Source organism: Bos indicus, chromosome 10, assembly GCF_029378745.1.
Source record: "Bos indicus isolate NIAB-ARS_2022 breed Sahiwal x Tharparkar chromosome 10, NIAB-ARS_B.indTharparkar_mat_pri_1.0, whole genome shotgun sequence".
Lineage (NCBI taxonomy): Eukaryota > Metazoa > Chordata > Mammalia > Artiodactyla > Bovidae > Bos > Bos indicus.
In genome coordinates, this window is record NC_091769.1 from 44,871,569 (window position 1) to 44,884,835 (window position 13,267).

Here is a 13,267-nt window from a genome sequence, read left to right on the forward strand (position 1 = left end):
GTGGATGAAATGATATGATGGCTAATATAAGCTTACAGATAAAACAGGGGTGAGGCAAATGAATGAATGGGTATGGATGAAACAAGATTGACTATGAGTTACTAATTACTGAAGTTGGGAGATACGTACCTAGGACTTCATTTTACTCCTCCATCTTCTTTTACATGTATTTGAAATTTTCCATCATAAAAATTCTTTTAATAAAAAACTATAGGATGTTTGTTTCTGTGATAGACTAATCGGTGCCTGTGGTAAACAATCATGTCAAATGTTGGACCAGAGTCAGTGACGGACTGTGAGCTGGGATGGCAGGGAAGGAAATGAAGTAAGTCCCACAATCACCTTTGTTTTCTGATCAGGGATACTTTTCCTCACCACGATGCGAGGAGGGGGAACCCAAGCAGAAGCTGGCAGTCTCGCTGAGCGAAGGAAACCTAGTTTAAACTTCAAAGTTGTTGAGGTGAATGGAATTTTCTTAGAAAGGAAGGAGCTTCACAAGGATACTCTAGAAATCTGCATGATGTTCCCCTTGTAACTTCTACCGAATTCTTAGCTGACCTTGCACAGTGTGAGACTACTCAAGGGCAAACAGAAAACCATCACAGGTCTCCTGCAGCTTGTACAGGGCTGGGATGCACTGGAGTGTTAACCAGTCTGACAGGAGAGTCCTCACAGACCCCCGATACTCAGCTGACAGCCAAAAAAGGCTACACCTTAGGACAATGGATATTCTAGATCTAAAACAAAGACTAGATCTTCTCCAACCAGGTTTAAAAACAAGATTCCAAAGTACCGTGTCAATCCACAAATAAATTAACTGCCATCAGAACAAAATTCAATACCACCTACAAGACAAGATCGAGGTACTCAACAATGTACTAAACAGAATCCAACATAAAATGTAAAATGATCAGGTAGGTAAAGCCCTCTCTGTACTTTTCATTCACCTTTTCTGTAAACTTAAAACTGTTCTAAAAAAACTAAGTCTATAATTTTTAAAAAATGAACAAGGGCTCAGTGACCTTTGGGACACCATCAATATCAAGTGATATAGCATATGTGTAATTGGGTTTATAGGATAGAGTGGGAAAGAATATATATTTGGTGAAATAATGCCTGAAATTTTTTTTTCAAATTTGATGAAAAATATCAGCAACCTGTTCTAAAAAGTACAAGCACCAAGAGAGATAATTACAAAGGAAATCACACCAAAACTCACTGTGATTGGGTTTATAGGATAGAGTGGGAGAGAATATATATTTGGTGAAATGCCTGAAATTTTTTTTTCAAATTTTATGAAAAATATCAGCACCCTGTTCTAAAAAGTACAAGCACCAAGAGAGATAATCACAAAGGAAATCACACCAAAACTCACTGTGATTACACTGCTGAAAACCAATGATAAGAGAAAATATTTAAAACAGCCCAAGAGAAAGAAACATTACATACAGGGACCTATGATAAGAATTATGATTGACTTGTTATCAAAACCAACACAAGTTAAGAGACACAGAATGACATTTTAAAATTGCTCAAGGGAGAGGGAAAGGGGACCCAGTCAATCGCTATTAGCCTATAATTGGATATTTAGAAAATACAACCTTTAAAAAATGAAGGTGTGGGACTTCCCTGGCTGTCCAGTGGTTATGACTCCGTCTTCCTATTCAAGGAGCGTGAGTTTGATCCCTGGTCGGAGAATGATGATCCTGCATGCCATGTGGCACAGCCAAAAAAAAAAAAAAAGGTGAAATAAAGGCATTTTCTTATCAGGAAACCTGCACTGCAAGATGTGTTACAGGAAGCTCAAGATAAAGGAAAATGGCATCAGTCAGTTGGAAACTTGAATTTATACACAGGAATAAAGAGTACATGTAATGGTAATACATAAATAGAAAAAATCTATTTTTGATTCTGAAAAATATAATGTATGAGAATCCAAATGTAGATATTTTAGGCTGTCAGTAGGTCAGTGACCAGTGTAGCTTTCCAACTTCATGCTTTAAAAAATTATAGCATTGACCTTCCACCAAGTGAGATCACAGTGAGAAGCCTGTGGTCTGTGAGGAAGCAGATTCCCACTAGACACTGAATTGGTCATGACTTTGATCGTGTGCTTTTTAGCCTGAAGAACTGTAAGAAATAGAATTCTGTTGTTTATAAGCAAAAGAAAAACTTACAGCATTCATTAGATTGTATATGAAAAAAACTGGTCCTGAGACAATAATACAGGGCATTTAACTAGTGTAATCTCTGTTATAGCATGCTTCTCTTTTGCTGGTTTCTTTGGTTAACTTATTAGAATATTATATTAAAATGAAGCAGAAGTGTAATAGGTTTATGTTAGCATTTATATAATATTTTGATAATAATTTCTTTTTATCTCCTTTTGATTTACCTACTATATCATTCATAATTCACTTTTCCTCATATGTACTTTTAAACTGATAATTTAAAAGAGTGATTATAAAAACAGTGTCAAAAAATCTAGAAGGAAGAATCATATGTATCTCGACCTAAGTTCTTTCTATAATTTGGGTTGCAGGCAAGTGCATTTTTCTATTGCTGTAACTATGTTATAATTTTGTATCCCACTTTTTACTTGATACCATACTATAAATAGTTTCCTTATTTTATATATCTGTATAATATTCCAAGCTTTAGCTTTTATTTTTTTATTATTGTCTATGATTAAGAACTTTGTTTCAGTTTGGACATTTTGGTTGAAGAGTAGGTAGTTTTAATGGATAACTCTGCATTCATATGTTTTTGTTTTTATTTATTTTTATATGAATTGTCTGTTTCTGATATCAGACTGGTACTTGCAATACTCTTTGCAACTGAACAATCATTCACATTACAGAGGTTTAGTTTTTCAACTTTCTCCCTTTACTATTGAATAATTCTTGCATCTCATCCCCCTAAAAGAGTAATCTTATCCATTCAACGAAGTCCAGTTAAACCTTAACCTCTTTATTTAACTTTATCTGAACTTCTCTGATCTTCTGTAGCACAGGATATATAATGATGTTCAGTAAATATGTGTTGACTTGAAATTAAATCCAGGACTAGTCATTTATAACTCAATAAAAATTAGTTTAATAACATTATTTTATTGAAAGTTGTGAAGATCTGAGAAAACCGTAATGATTTAATCATTAACTTTATTTTCCTTTTTGTGTGTGCAGAAGAGTTACTACATATTAAAAATTTAAGTCCAGTTCTAAATGATTTAAAATTTTAAATGATATGAAAGCACTGTGATATAATTTAATTGACATGATTTTTTCATAGTGGTACAGAAAATAGTGGTATATTTTATCATCTATAGCATCTTGAATTCAATACATACTTGAGGTCAGATATGGTGGGAAAGAGAGTGTATATTCTGGGTACCTAGAAGGTTAGAAAGGAAGACACAGGGAAGAAAAGAGGAACACAGAAATGAGGACTGGGAAGATGTCAAAAGCAAATGTCAAAATATCACGTGATGACAGTTCTGTATATTCCGGAGTTAACAATGAATTGCATACTCTCTTGCACGATTCTCTTGTATTTTTTGTGTGCTGGCTCTGTCTTCCCAACTAGATCAAACATTTTCCAAATGAAAGATGGTGTATTCTTCTCTCACAGAGCTAGCAAAGCACTTGAGTTGCAAGTCTCTGGTTGGCCTTAGGTGACTGTGCTTTGTTTCATCTAAGCATACACACATTAGAAAGATATTTCTGTTTGAACTCTAACCAGAAAATCAAATTATCCTTTCATATTTCTGGTCTTGTGAGTTAATATGATCAGAATCTTATTAGCATACAAAAGATGCTGTTCTCTATTTAAGACCACTCTGCTAACTAGATACCCCACTGACTGTACTCCCATGCTTATTGATAAATATTTGAATATAACAAAACCAACACAACTTTGGTAATGAAAATATATAAACTGATGCTAAAAAAAAGAATGGAAATCTACATTCACCCCTAAATTCTCTAATGGTATATATAATGAAAAAAACCATTCTTCTACTTCCCTATGTGGGAAAAAATCATTTCTTTCCACTGTGTGTTTCCTTCCTATGTGTCTCCCTTACTAGTCACACAGAACACTTCACTCTGTTCACTAACCGTGTGAAGGATTTTCTCCACGACACCAGCTGGGTGTTCTACAATCTATTAATTCTATTAATTATTAATCTATTAAATATATTAATTCTGACACCATCTACTTGGACTTTGCATCAGATCCCATAGGTTAAGAGCTCAGTCCCACAAGATTGCCCCTCCCACCACAATTCAGATGCTAATTGCTAGTAGATCCCAGGTTACCCACAACTTCTGCCTGATTTGGATACAAATCAGAGGTCCCAAAGACCCCCCTCGACAAGTTTGATTAATTCTCTAGAATTCGAGGATACACATTCATCAGTTTATTAAAGCATATGATAAAGGATATAGATGAATAAAGGGCTTCCCAGGTGGCTCAATGGTAAAGAATACACCTGCCAAGGCAGAAGATGCAGGAAATGTGCATTCGATCCCTAGGTCATGAAGATTCCCCTGGAAAAAGAAATGGCAACCCATTCCAGTAGTCTGACCTGAGAAATTCCATGAACTGAGGAACCTGGTGGACTATACAGTCCATGGGGTTGCAGAGTCGGACATGACTGAGAGCATGCACATACATAGATGAATAGCCAGATGAAGAGATACATAGGGCCATGTCTGGGAGGGTCTGGAGTACAGCAGTTTCTGTTCCCATGGAGTTGGGATGCATCACCAACCTCCATTATAGATGTGTTCATCAGTTTAAAAGTTCTCCAAACAACTATACTTTGGGGATTTTATGGAGGCGTCATCACACAGGCATAATGGATCATTAACTCTATTTTTAGCACTTCTTTCTTCTCAAGATGAAAGGTGAGGAGTGAAGTAAAAGTTGCTCAGTAGTGCGACCCCATGGACTATACAGTCCATAGAATTCTCTAGGCCAGAATACTGGAGTGGGTAGCCTTTCCCTTCTCCAGGGGACCTTCCCAACACAAGGATCGAACCCAGGTCTCCCACATTGCAGGTAGATTCTTTACCAGCTGAGCCACAAGGTAAGGAGGGTGAGGCTTAAAATAAGTGACTTCTAATCACGACTTGGTCCTTCTGATGGCAAGCCCTCATCCAGGGCCACTTAGGAGCCCACTCAGAGTTACATCATTAGAACAAAAGATGCTCCTAATGCTCTCATCACTTAGGAACCTACAAGGGTTTTAGGAACCCCATGTGAGGAACCACAGGCAGAGATTGATATGTGTATATATATATATATCCACACATATACATATATATGTATATAGTCTATTATCTGTATAATATACTGATACAGATATATAAATATATATGAATATATATTCTATTATCTTAGTGTTTACTATACAGATTTATTTTTATTTTTTTTTGAAATATTTTTAAAGATATTTTCAAACCCATAAATACAGGAAAATAAATAAACAGGAGTAGAGGGAAGAGAAAGAAGTACAAGTGAAGAAAGCAAACAGAAGGTGTGATTCTAAGATCTGGAGGTAGTAATCAAGGTTGTTTGTGGATTTACTCACTATTGACAATTGCAACCATACTAAAACATTTCGCTCTGAACACAATGAGATTTTGGAGGAAAGGTCAGTCCCCAGATCTCATGCATTGGAAGCAGCTTCATTTTCAATTTAACCTTGTAGGCATATTCTGGGAATAACATTGTTTTCTTTACTCAGTGTACTGAGTACAATGCATGTGACGCAGGAAACAGATGTTATTAAAATCTTTATACTTATCTGTCCTAAAATATCCTTGCATTACTGGAGCTTAATTTTTTTAACATTCTTATAAGCAAGATTTGTTCCAGAAACCAGTTAACAGCAAGGACAATAAAGATAAATAAGCTAATGTATTTGCTTTACTGTGGCAACATGTTTTCGGGATGTAACATCTTCCAGAGTATTCTTAAGTCACTTCGGAGCTTATTTTTAAGTCAATATTCTCTTCTCTTCATAACATAGTATTTCTATAAATTTATAATCTTTTTAATACAATATTTGCTTTGGAGATTTATCAAAAGCCTGGAGGCAAATAGAGAGTTAGGAAAGAGATCTCAGAGTATTCAGACCAGAAGGTGAAATATGCACAGTGAAATGAATGGAAGAAATTAAGCTTGCTCTCTGTGAACCTCAATTTAAAATGTCCAGAAACTTGACTCATCATCACTACTACTCCAGTGGAAGGATGAAAAGAAGAGAAAATTGGGGGAAAATATTTAGAAGACTAAATTGCCAAGACTTAAAAAAATGCAGGGCTTCCCAGGTGGCTCAGCAGTAAAGAATCTGCCTGCCATGTAGGAAACTCAGGAGACTCAGGTTCAATCCCTGGGTCGGGAAGGTCCCCTGAAGGAAGAAATGGCAACCCACTTCAGTATTTTTGCCTGGGAAATTCCATGGACATAGGAGCCTGGCCAGCTACAGTCCAGAGGGTATCAAAGAGTCAAACAGGACTGAAGTGACTGACCACACATGCAGAAAAAAAAAAAGCAAGAAAGCATGGCACAGTGGAGAGAACACAGCCTATGGAATCACACCTGATTTTTTTTTTTCCTTTTAAACAAGCTACTATTTTAATACTTTATTTTTTTAATTAATTTATTTTTTTAATTGGAGGCGAATTACTTTAAAATATTGTAATGGTTTTTGCCATACATTGACATGAATCAGCCATGGGTGTACATGTGTTTCCCATCCTGAACCCCCCCTCCCACCTCCCTCCCTATCCCATCCCTCCAGGTCATCCCAGTGCTCCAGCCCTGAGCACCCTGTCTCTTTCATCAAACCTGGACTGGCAACCTATTTCACATATGGTAATATACATGTTTCAATGCTATTCTCTCAAATCATCCCATCCTCGCCTTCTCCCACAGAATCCAAAAGTCTATTCTTTACATCTGTGTCTCTTTTGCTGTCTCACATATAGGGTCATTGTTACCATCTTTCTAAATCCCATATATATGTGTTAATATACTGTATTGGTGTTTTTCTTTCTGGCTTACTTCACTCTGTATAATAGGCTCCAGTTTCATCCACCTCATTAGAACTAATTCAAATGCATTCTTTTTAGTAGCTGAGTAATATTCCATTATGTATATGTACCACAGCTGTCTTATCAATTTGTCTGCCAATGGACATCTAGGTTGCTTCTATGTCCTAGCTATTGAAAACAGTGCTGCGATGAACATTGGGGTACATGTCTCTTTCAATTCTGGTTTCCTCAGTGTGTATGCCCAGCAGTGGGATTGCTGGGTCGTATGGCAGTTCCATTTCCAGTTTTTTAAGGAGTCTCCATACTGTTCTCCATAGTGGCTGTACTAGTTTGCATTCCTACCAACAGTGTAAGAGGGTTCCCTTTTCTCTGCACCCTCTCCACCATTTATTGTTTGTAGACTTTTTGAGAGCAGCCATCCTGACCAGCGTGAGATGGTACCTCATTGTGGTTTTGATTTGCATTTCTCTGATAATGAGTGATGTTGAGCACCTTTTCATGTGTTTGTTAGCCATCTGTATGTCTTCTTTGGAGAAATGTCTGTTTAGTTCTTTGGCCCATTTTTTAATTGGATTGTTTATTTTTCTGGAATTGAGTGGCATGAGCTGCTTGTATATTTTGAGATTAATTCTTTGTCAGTTGCTTCATTTGCTATTATCTTCTCCCATTCTGAAGGCTGTCTTTTCACCTTGCGGATAGTTTCCTTCATTGTGCAAAAGCTTTTAAGTTTAATTAGGTCCCATTTGTTCATTTGTTTATTTTTATTTCCATTACTCTGGGAGGTGTGTCATAGAGGATGCTGTTGTGATTTATGTCAGAGAGTGTTTTGCCTATGTTTTCCTCTAGGAGTTTTATAGTTTCTGGTCTTACATTTATATCTTTAATCCATTTTGAGTTTATTTTTGTGTATGGTGTTAAAAAGTGTTATAGTTTTATTCTTTTACAAGAAGTTGACCAGTTTTCCTAGCATCTTTTCCTAAAGAGATTGTCTTTTCTCCATTGTATATTCTTGCCTCCTTTGTCAAAGATAAGGTGTCCATAGGTGCGTGGATTTATCTCTGGGCTTCTATTCTGTTCCATTGACCTATATTTCTGTCTTTGTACCAGTACCATACTGTCTTGATAACTGTAGCTTTGTAGTATAGTCTGAAGTCAGGCAGGTTGATTCCTCCAGTTCCATTCTTCTTTCTCAAGATTGCTTTGGCTATTCAAGGTTTTTTGTGTTTCCATACAGATTGTGAAATTATTAGTTCTAGTTCTCTGAAAAATACCATTGGTAGTTTGATAGGGATTGCACTGAATCTATAGATTGCTTTGAGTAGTATACTCATTTTCACTATATTGATTCTTCCAATCCATGAATATGGTATATTTATCCATCTATTTGTGTCCTCTTTGATTTCTTTCATCAGTGTTTTATAGTTTTTTAAATATAGGTCTTTTGTTTCTTTAGGTAGTTTTTTCCTAAGTATTTTATTCTTTTCGTTGCAATGGTGAATGGAATTGTTCCCTTAATTTCTCTTTCTGTTTTCTCATTGTTAGTGTATAGGAATGCAAGGGATTTTCGTGTGTTAATTTTATATTCTACAACTTTACTATATTCATTGATTAGCTCTAGTAATTTTCTGGTGGTGTCTTTAGGGTTTTCTATGTAGAGGAAACCCTGTTTTCACTGTTTCTATGCAAACAGTGAGAGTTTTACTTCTTCTTTTCCAATCTGGATTCTTTTTATTCCTGTTTCTTCTCTGACTGCTGTGGCTAAAACTTCCAAAACTATGTTGAATACTGGTGAGAGTGGGCACCCTTGACTTGTTCCTGACTTTAGGGGAAATGCTTTCAATTTTTCACCACTGAGGATAATGTTTGCTGTGGGTTTATCATATATGGTTTTTATTATGTTCAGATATGTTCCTTCTATGCCTGCTTTCTGGAGGGTTTTTTACTATAAACGGATGTTGAACTTTGTCAAAGGCTTTCTCTGCATCTACTGAGATAATCATTAGGTTTTTATCTTTCAGTTTGTTACTGTGCACACCTGATCTTGAAGCCCAACTCTGTAACTAGCTAACTAATGACCCTGGGTAACTTACTTAAACTTTTGGAGACTCTAGTTTCTCAACTGTCAAATGTCAATTTATAATACCTATCTCATTTGGCTTCTGGGAATATTAAAGAGGTTCTTTTGTGTGTCTGTGTGTGTGTGTGTGTGTGTGTGTGTGTGTGTGGTGGTTGTTGTTTTGGGTTTTTTTTCTGGCTGTGCCACATGCAGGGATCTTAGTTCCTTGACCAGGAGTCAATCCCATGCCAACTGCAATGGAAGCCCAGAGTCTTAACCACTGGACCTCCAGGGAAGACCTTAAGGAGTTCTTACTAGAAGCTGAAACTCCAGTACTTTGGCCACTTCATGCAAAGAGTTGACTCATTGGAAAAGACTCTAATGCTGGGAGGGATTGGGGGCAGGAGGAGAAGGGGATGACAGAGGATGAGATGGCTGGATGGCATCACTGACTCAATGGACATGAGTCTGAGTGAACTCCGGGAGTTGGTGATGGACAGGGAGGTCTGGCATGCTATGACAACATGACTGAGCGACTGAACTGAACTGAACTGAATGATCCCTTTCCTGGAACTTCAATCTCCTCATCTCTTCAAGCTCCTTTCCTCAGACTTTTTCTAGTCTTATGCTTCTCTTTGCTTTACTGTCCATTATTTCATCTTGGATAACATGATGCCAAATGCTGATCAGCACTTTTCCAAATAATTTTCATGGAGCACAAATTCCATAAAGGTTAGTAGAATAGGATTACTTAAGGAAAAGTGCTCCCTATGGTTAAATAAACCTAGGTAATACCGGGTTAGAAAAAAAATTAAATAAGATTCTTTAGAAGAGGATTTCTCAGTCTTTAATGCACTCATGTGTATCATAAGTCTCTAAGAGAGATGAATAGTGTGTGGTTTTCACAAATTTAATTGACATTATGACCCTTCTTCCTGAAGAATCATATGAGGCCAGTATTTCTCCCAAACATTTTTTGACAGTGAGACACAATTCAAAGTCTCTGAACTGTTACCACAATCTTTTTTTCTTTTTTTGCCCCACTCTATTTGTTGTTGTTGTTGTTGTTGTAAATCCTAGTCTGGAGGTTCTCTCTCCAGCTTCCCCCCTGCAATCGTCAACTGGGCCATATTTGGCTGAGTTAAAAGATGTCCATTTAGTAAAAGAAGTGTTATCAATGATTATTAACAAGGCTGGGATGAAGAAGATTCAACTAAATAGCAAAGGTTTTAAAAGATCAAATCTTGTTGATTCATAGTCTTGGGAAGCAGAAGAAAAACACAAGAATAAATGTGCCACTCTTGTGAAGGATGTTGATAATTGGGAGGATATGCATATGAGGGGGCAGAAAGGGTATATGAGAAACCCATGTATTCCACTCAGTTTTGCTGTGAACCTAAAACTGCTCTAAAAAATAAAGCCTATTAAAAAAAAAAAAAACTGAAAGAAACATAAAAACAAACATAAAGAGCATTCTGACACTGGGGAAAAGGACCACTGATGCTAGTAAATATCAGATAAATAAAAATTTTTCTTTATGGATTATTTTTAAATCATTTTAAGATTTCTATAAAAACAAGATTTTATATAATTTCATTATACCACTTATGCTATTTTATATCATTTGTCTACATCATGACAATTCAGTTATCCAAGCCACAGGATAATAAATTACTACCAGGTCATCAGTCAGACTTTTTCAATCTTGTGGTCCAAAGCCTAGGTGACTTTAGAGATTAACCAGCAGAATTTTTGCAAGTCTTTGAAATATGATCCTGAGATGACATGAAGGGAAATTTTTCAACATTTTATATTCCAAGGTTTAAAATATGGTTCTGAGATGACAGGAAGGGAAATTTTTTAATATTTTAAGGCTGACTTTAGCTATCTTGATATGATTTTATGATGAGTGTTTTATACACATAAGCATGCATAACATGTTACAGCTAATTCATTTTACTAACATTTTGATGAGAGAATGCAAGAACTGTTCAACAACTTCCCACCCCTCTTAAATAGAATTTAACTAATATCCAAACTCCTAACATTCTTTACCTTCTCTCTCAATGTTCCTATAAGCATATTCTATTTTGTCCATCTGCAGATTTCTGGGCAAAAGCTTTAACTCTACCATTCTAACAAGTGTCTTGGCTTGAGAAGAAGGTGGGACCCAGACTCACCAGGATCCAGCAGAACACCTCTCTATGCATCTGCCTGGGAAGGGGGAAGTTCAGAAAGATCCTCTTTTCTCTTGGTTCCTCTCCCTTTCTTCTTGTACCCCAGGGAGAAGGAATGTGGGTTGGGTTTGATTAGTTGTCAGGGCATTGTTTCAACCAGGTTTTCTGATGGGTATAGTAATGGGATTTAAAAAGGAATGAGAGTATGACTGTCTTTCAACTCCTTCCTCCTCTTGGCTGGGGGCAGGAGGGCAGAAATCTAGTTATCTCCCCCTGCCTTACCCTTCTATATGGCTGGGCCAGACTAGGCCTCAGCTGTGGCCTTGGCCAGCTCCATACCAAGGCAAAGCACATGTGCCATTTTTCTCTGTGGTGTCATCTGACCAGGTGCTGGCAGGTGTCCTTCACCCAAACATTGGAGGAATATTCAAAAGTACTGAAGGACAATAATGACACACATTAACTCCTCTGCTAACATTAGAGCCTCAGTTATTTGGAGACTAAGATAAGATTTGAACTCAAGCAGTTTGGTTCTCAAGCCCATATTCTTACATGCTAGAGAATCCTGTCAAGTGATCTCACCTAGGATTTTCTGCTTGGGCAGACACGAACAAGGCTGAAGAGAGGGACAATTTTATTTGTAACACTATTTTTTGATTAAAAATATTTGGAGCGAGATTTACAACAAATATTAAAGGGACTTATATAGTGAAGAAATACCAGGGAAGGAAAAAATCTATAAAATCAACCCCAAACAATTAAGAAAATGGCAATAGGAACACATATACAATAATTACTTTAAATGTAAACAGATTAAATGCTTCAACCAAAAGACACAGACTGGCTGAATGGATACAAAAACAAGACCCATATATATGCTGTCTGTAAGAAACCCACTTCAGACCTAAAGACACGTATAGATCGAAAGTAAGAGGATGGAAAATTATATTCCTTCCAAATGGGAAGCAAAAGAAAGCGGGAGTAGCAATCCTCATATCAGACAAAATGGACCTTAAAATAAGGAATATTACAAGAGATAAGGAAGGACGTAATGATCAAGGGATCAATCCAACAGGAAGACATAACAGTTGTAAATATCTATGTACCCAACATAGGAGCACCTCAATACATAAAACAAACACTAACAGACATAAAAGGAGAAATTGACAGTAACACAATAATAGTAGGAAACTTTAACACCCGACTCACACTAATGGATGGGTCATCAAAACATAAAATTAATAAGGAAACACAAGTCTTAAATGATACATTAGATGAGATGGATCTCACTTATATCTTCAGGACACCCCATCCAAATGCAAAAGAATACACCTTCTTCTCAAGTGCACATGGGACATTCTCCAAGACAGACCACATCTTGGGTCACAAATCAAACCTCAGTAAATTTAAGAAAATTGAAATTGTATCGAGCACCTTCTCCTACCACAATGCTATGAGACTGTGATATCAATGAGACTAGATATCAACTACAAGAAAAAAACTGTAAAAAACACAAACACATGGAGATTAAACAATATGTTTCTAAATAACCAACAGTTACTGAAGAAATCAAATGGGAAATAAAAAAATTTCTAAAAAACAAGTGACAATGAAAACATGACAACTCAAAACCTATGGGATGCAGCAAAAGCAGTTCTAACAGGGAAGTTTATAGCAATACAATCCTACCTCAAGAAACAAGAAAAACATCAAATAGACAACTTAACTTTACACCTAAAACAACTGGAAAAAGAAGAACCAAAAAATGCCAAAATTAGTAGAAGGAAAGAAATAATAAATGTCTGAGCAGAAATAAATGAAAAAGAAATAAAAGAAACAATCATAAAGATTAATAAGACTAAAAGCTGGTTCTTTGAGAAGATAAACAAAATTGACAAGCCTTTAACCAGACTCATCAAGAAAAGAAAGAGAGAAGAATCAAATCAACAAAATTAGAAATGAAAAAGGAA

At 36.4% G+C, this 13,267-nt stretch overlaps 1 protein-coding gene across 1 annotated transcript in view; it reads right to left on the reverse strand.

The window, feature by feature from the left end:
* Positions 1 to 13,267, reverse strand: part of LOC139185243 (uncharacterized) — a 214,989-nt gene that overhangs the window by 116,428 nt on the left and 85,294 nt on the right. Inside the window, exon 5 of the mRNA XM_070797415.1 lies at positions 1,602 to 1,706. The gene's annotated coding sequence lies outside the window, so the exon portion shown is untranslated. The remainder of the gene's footprint in view (positions 1 to 1,601; positions 1,707 to 13,267) is intronic.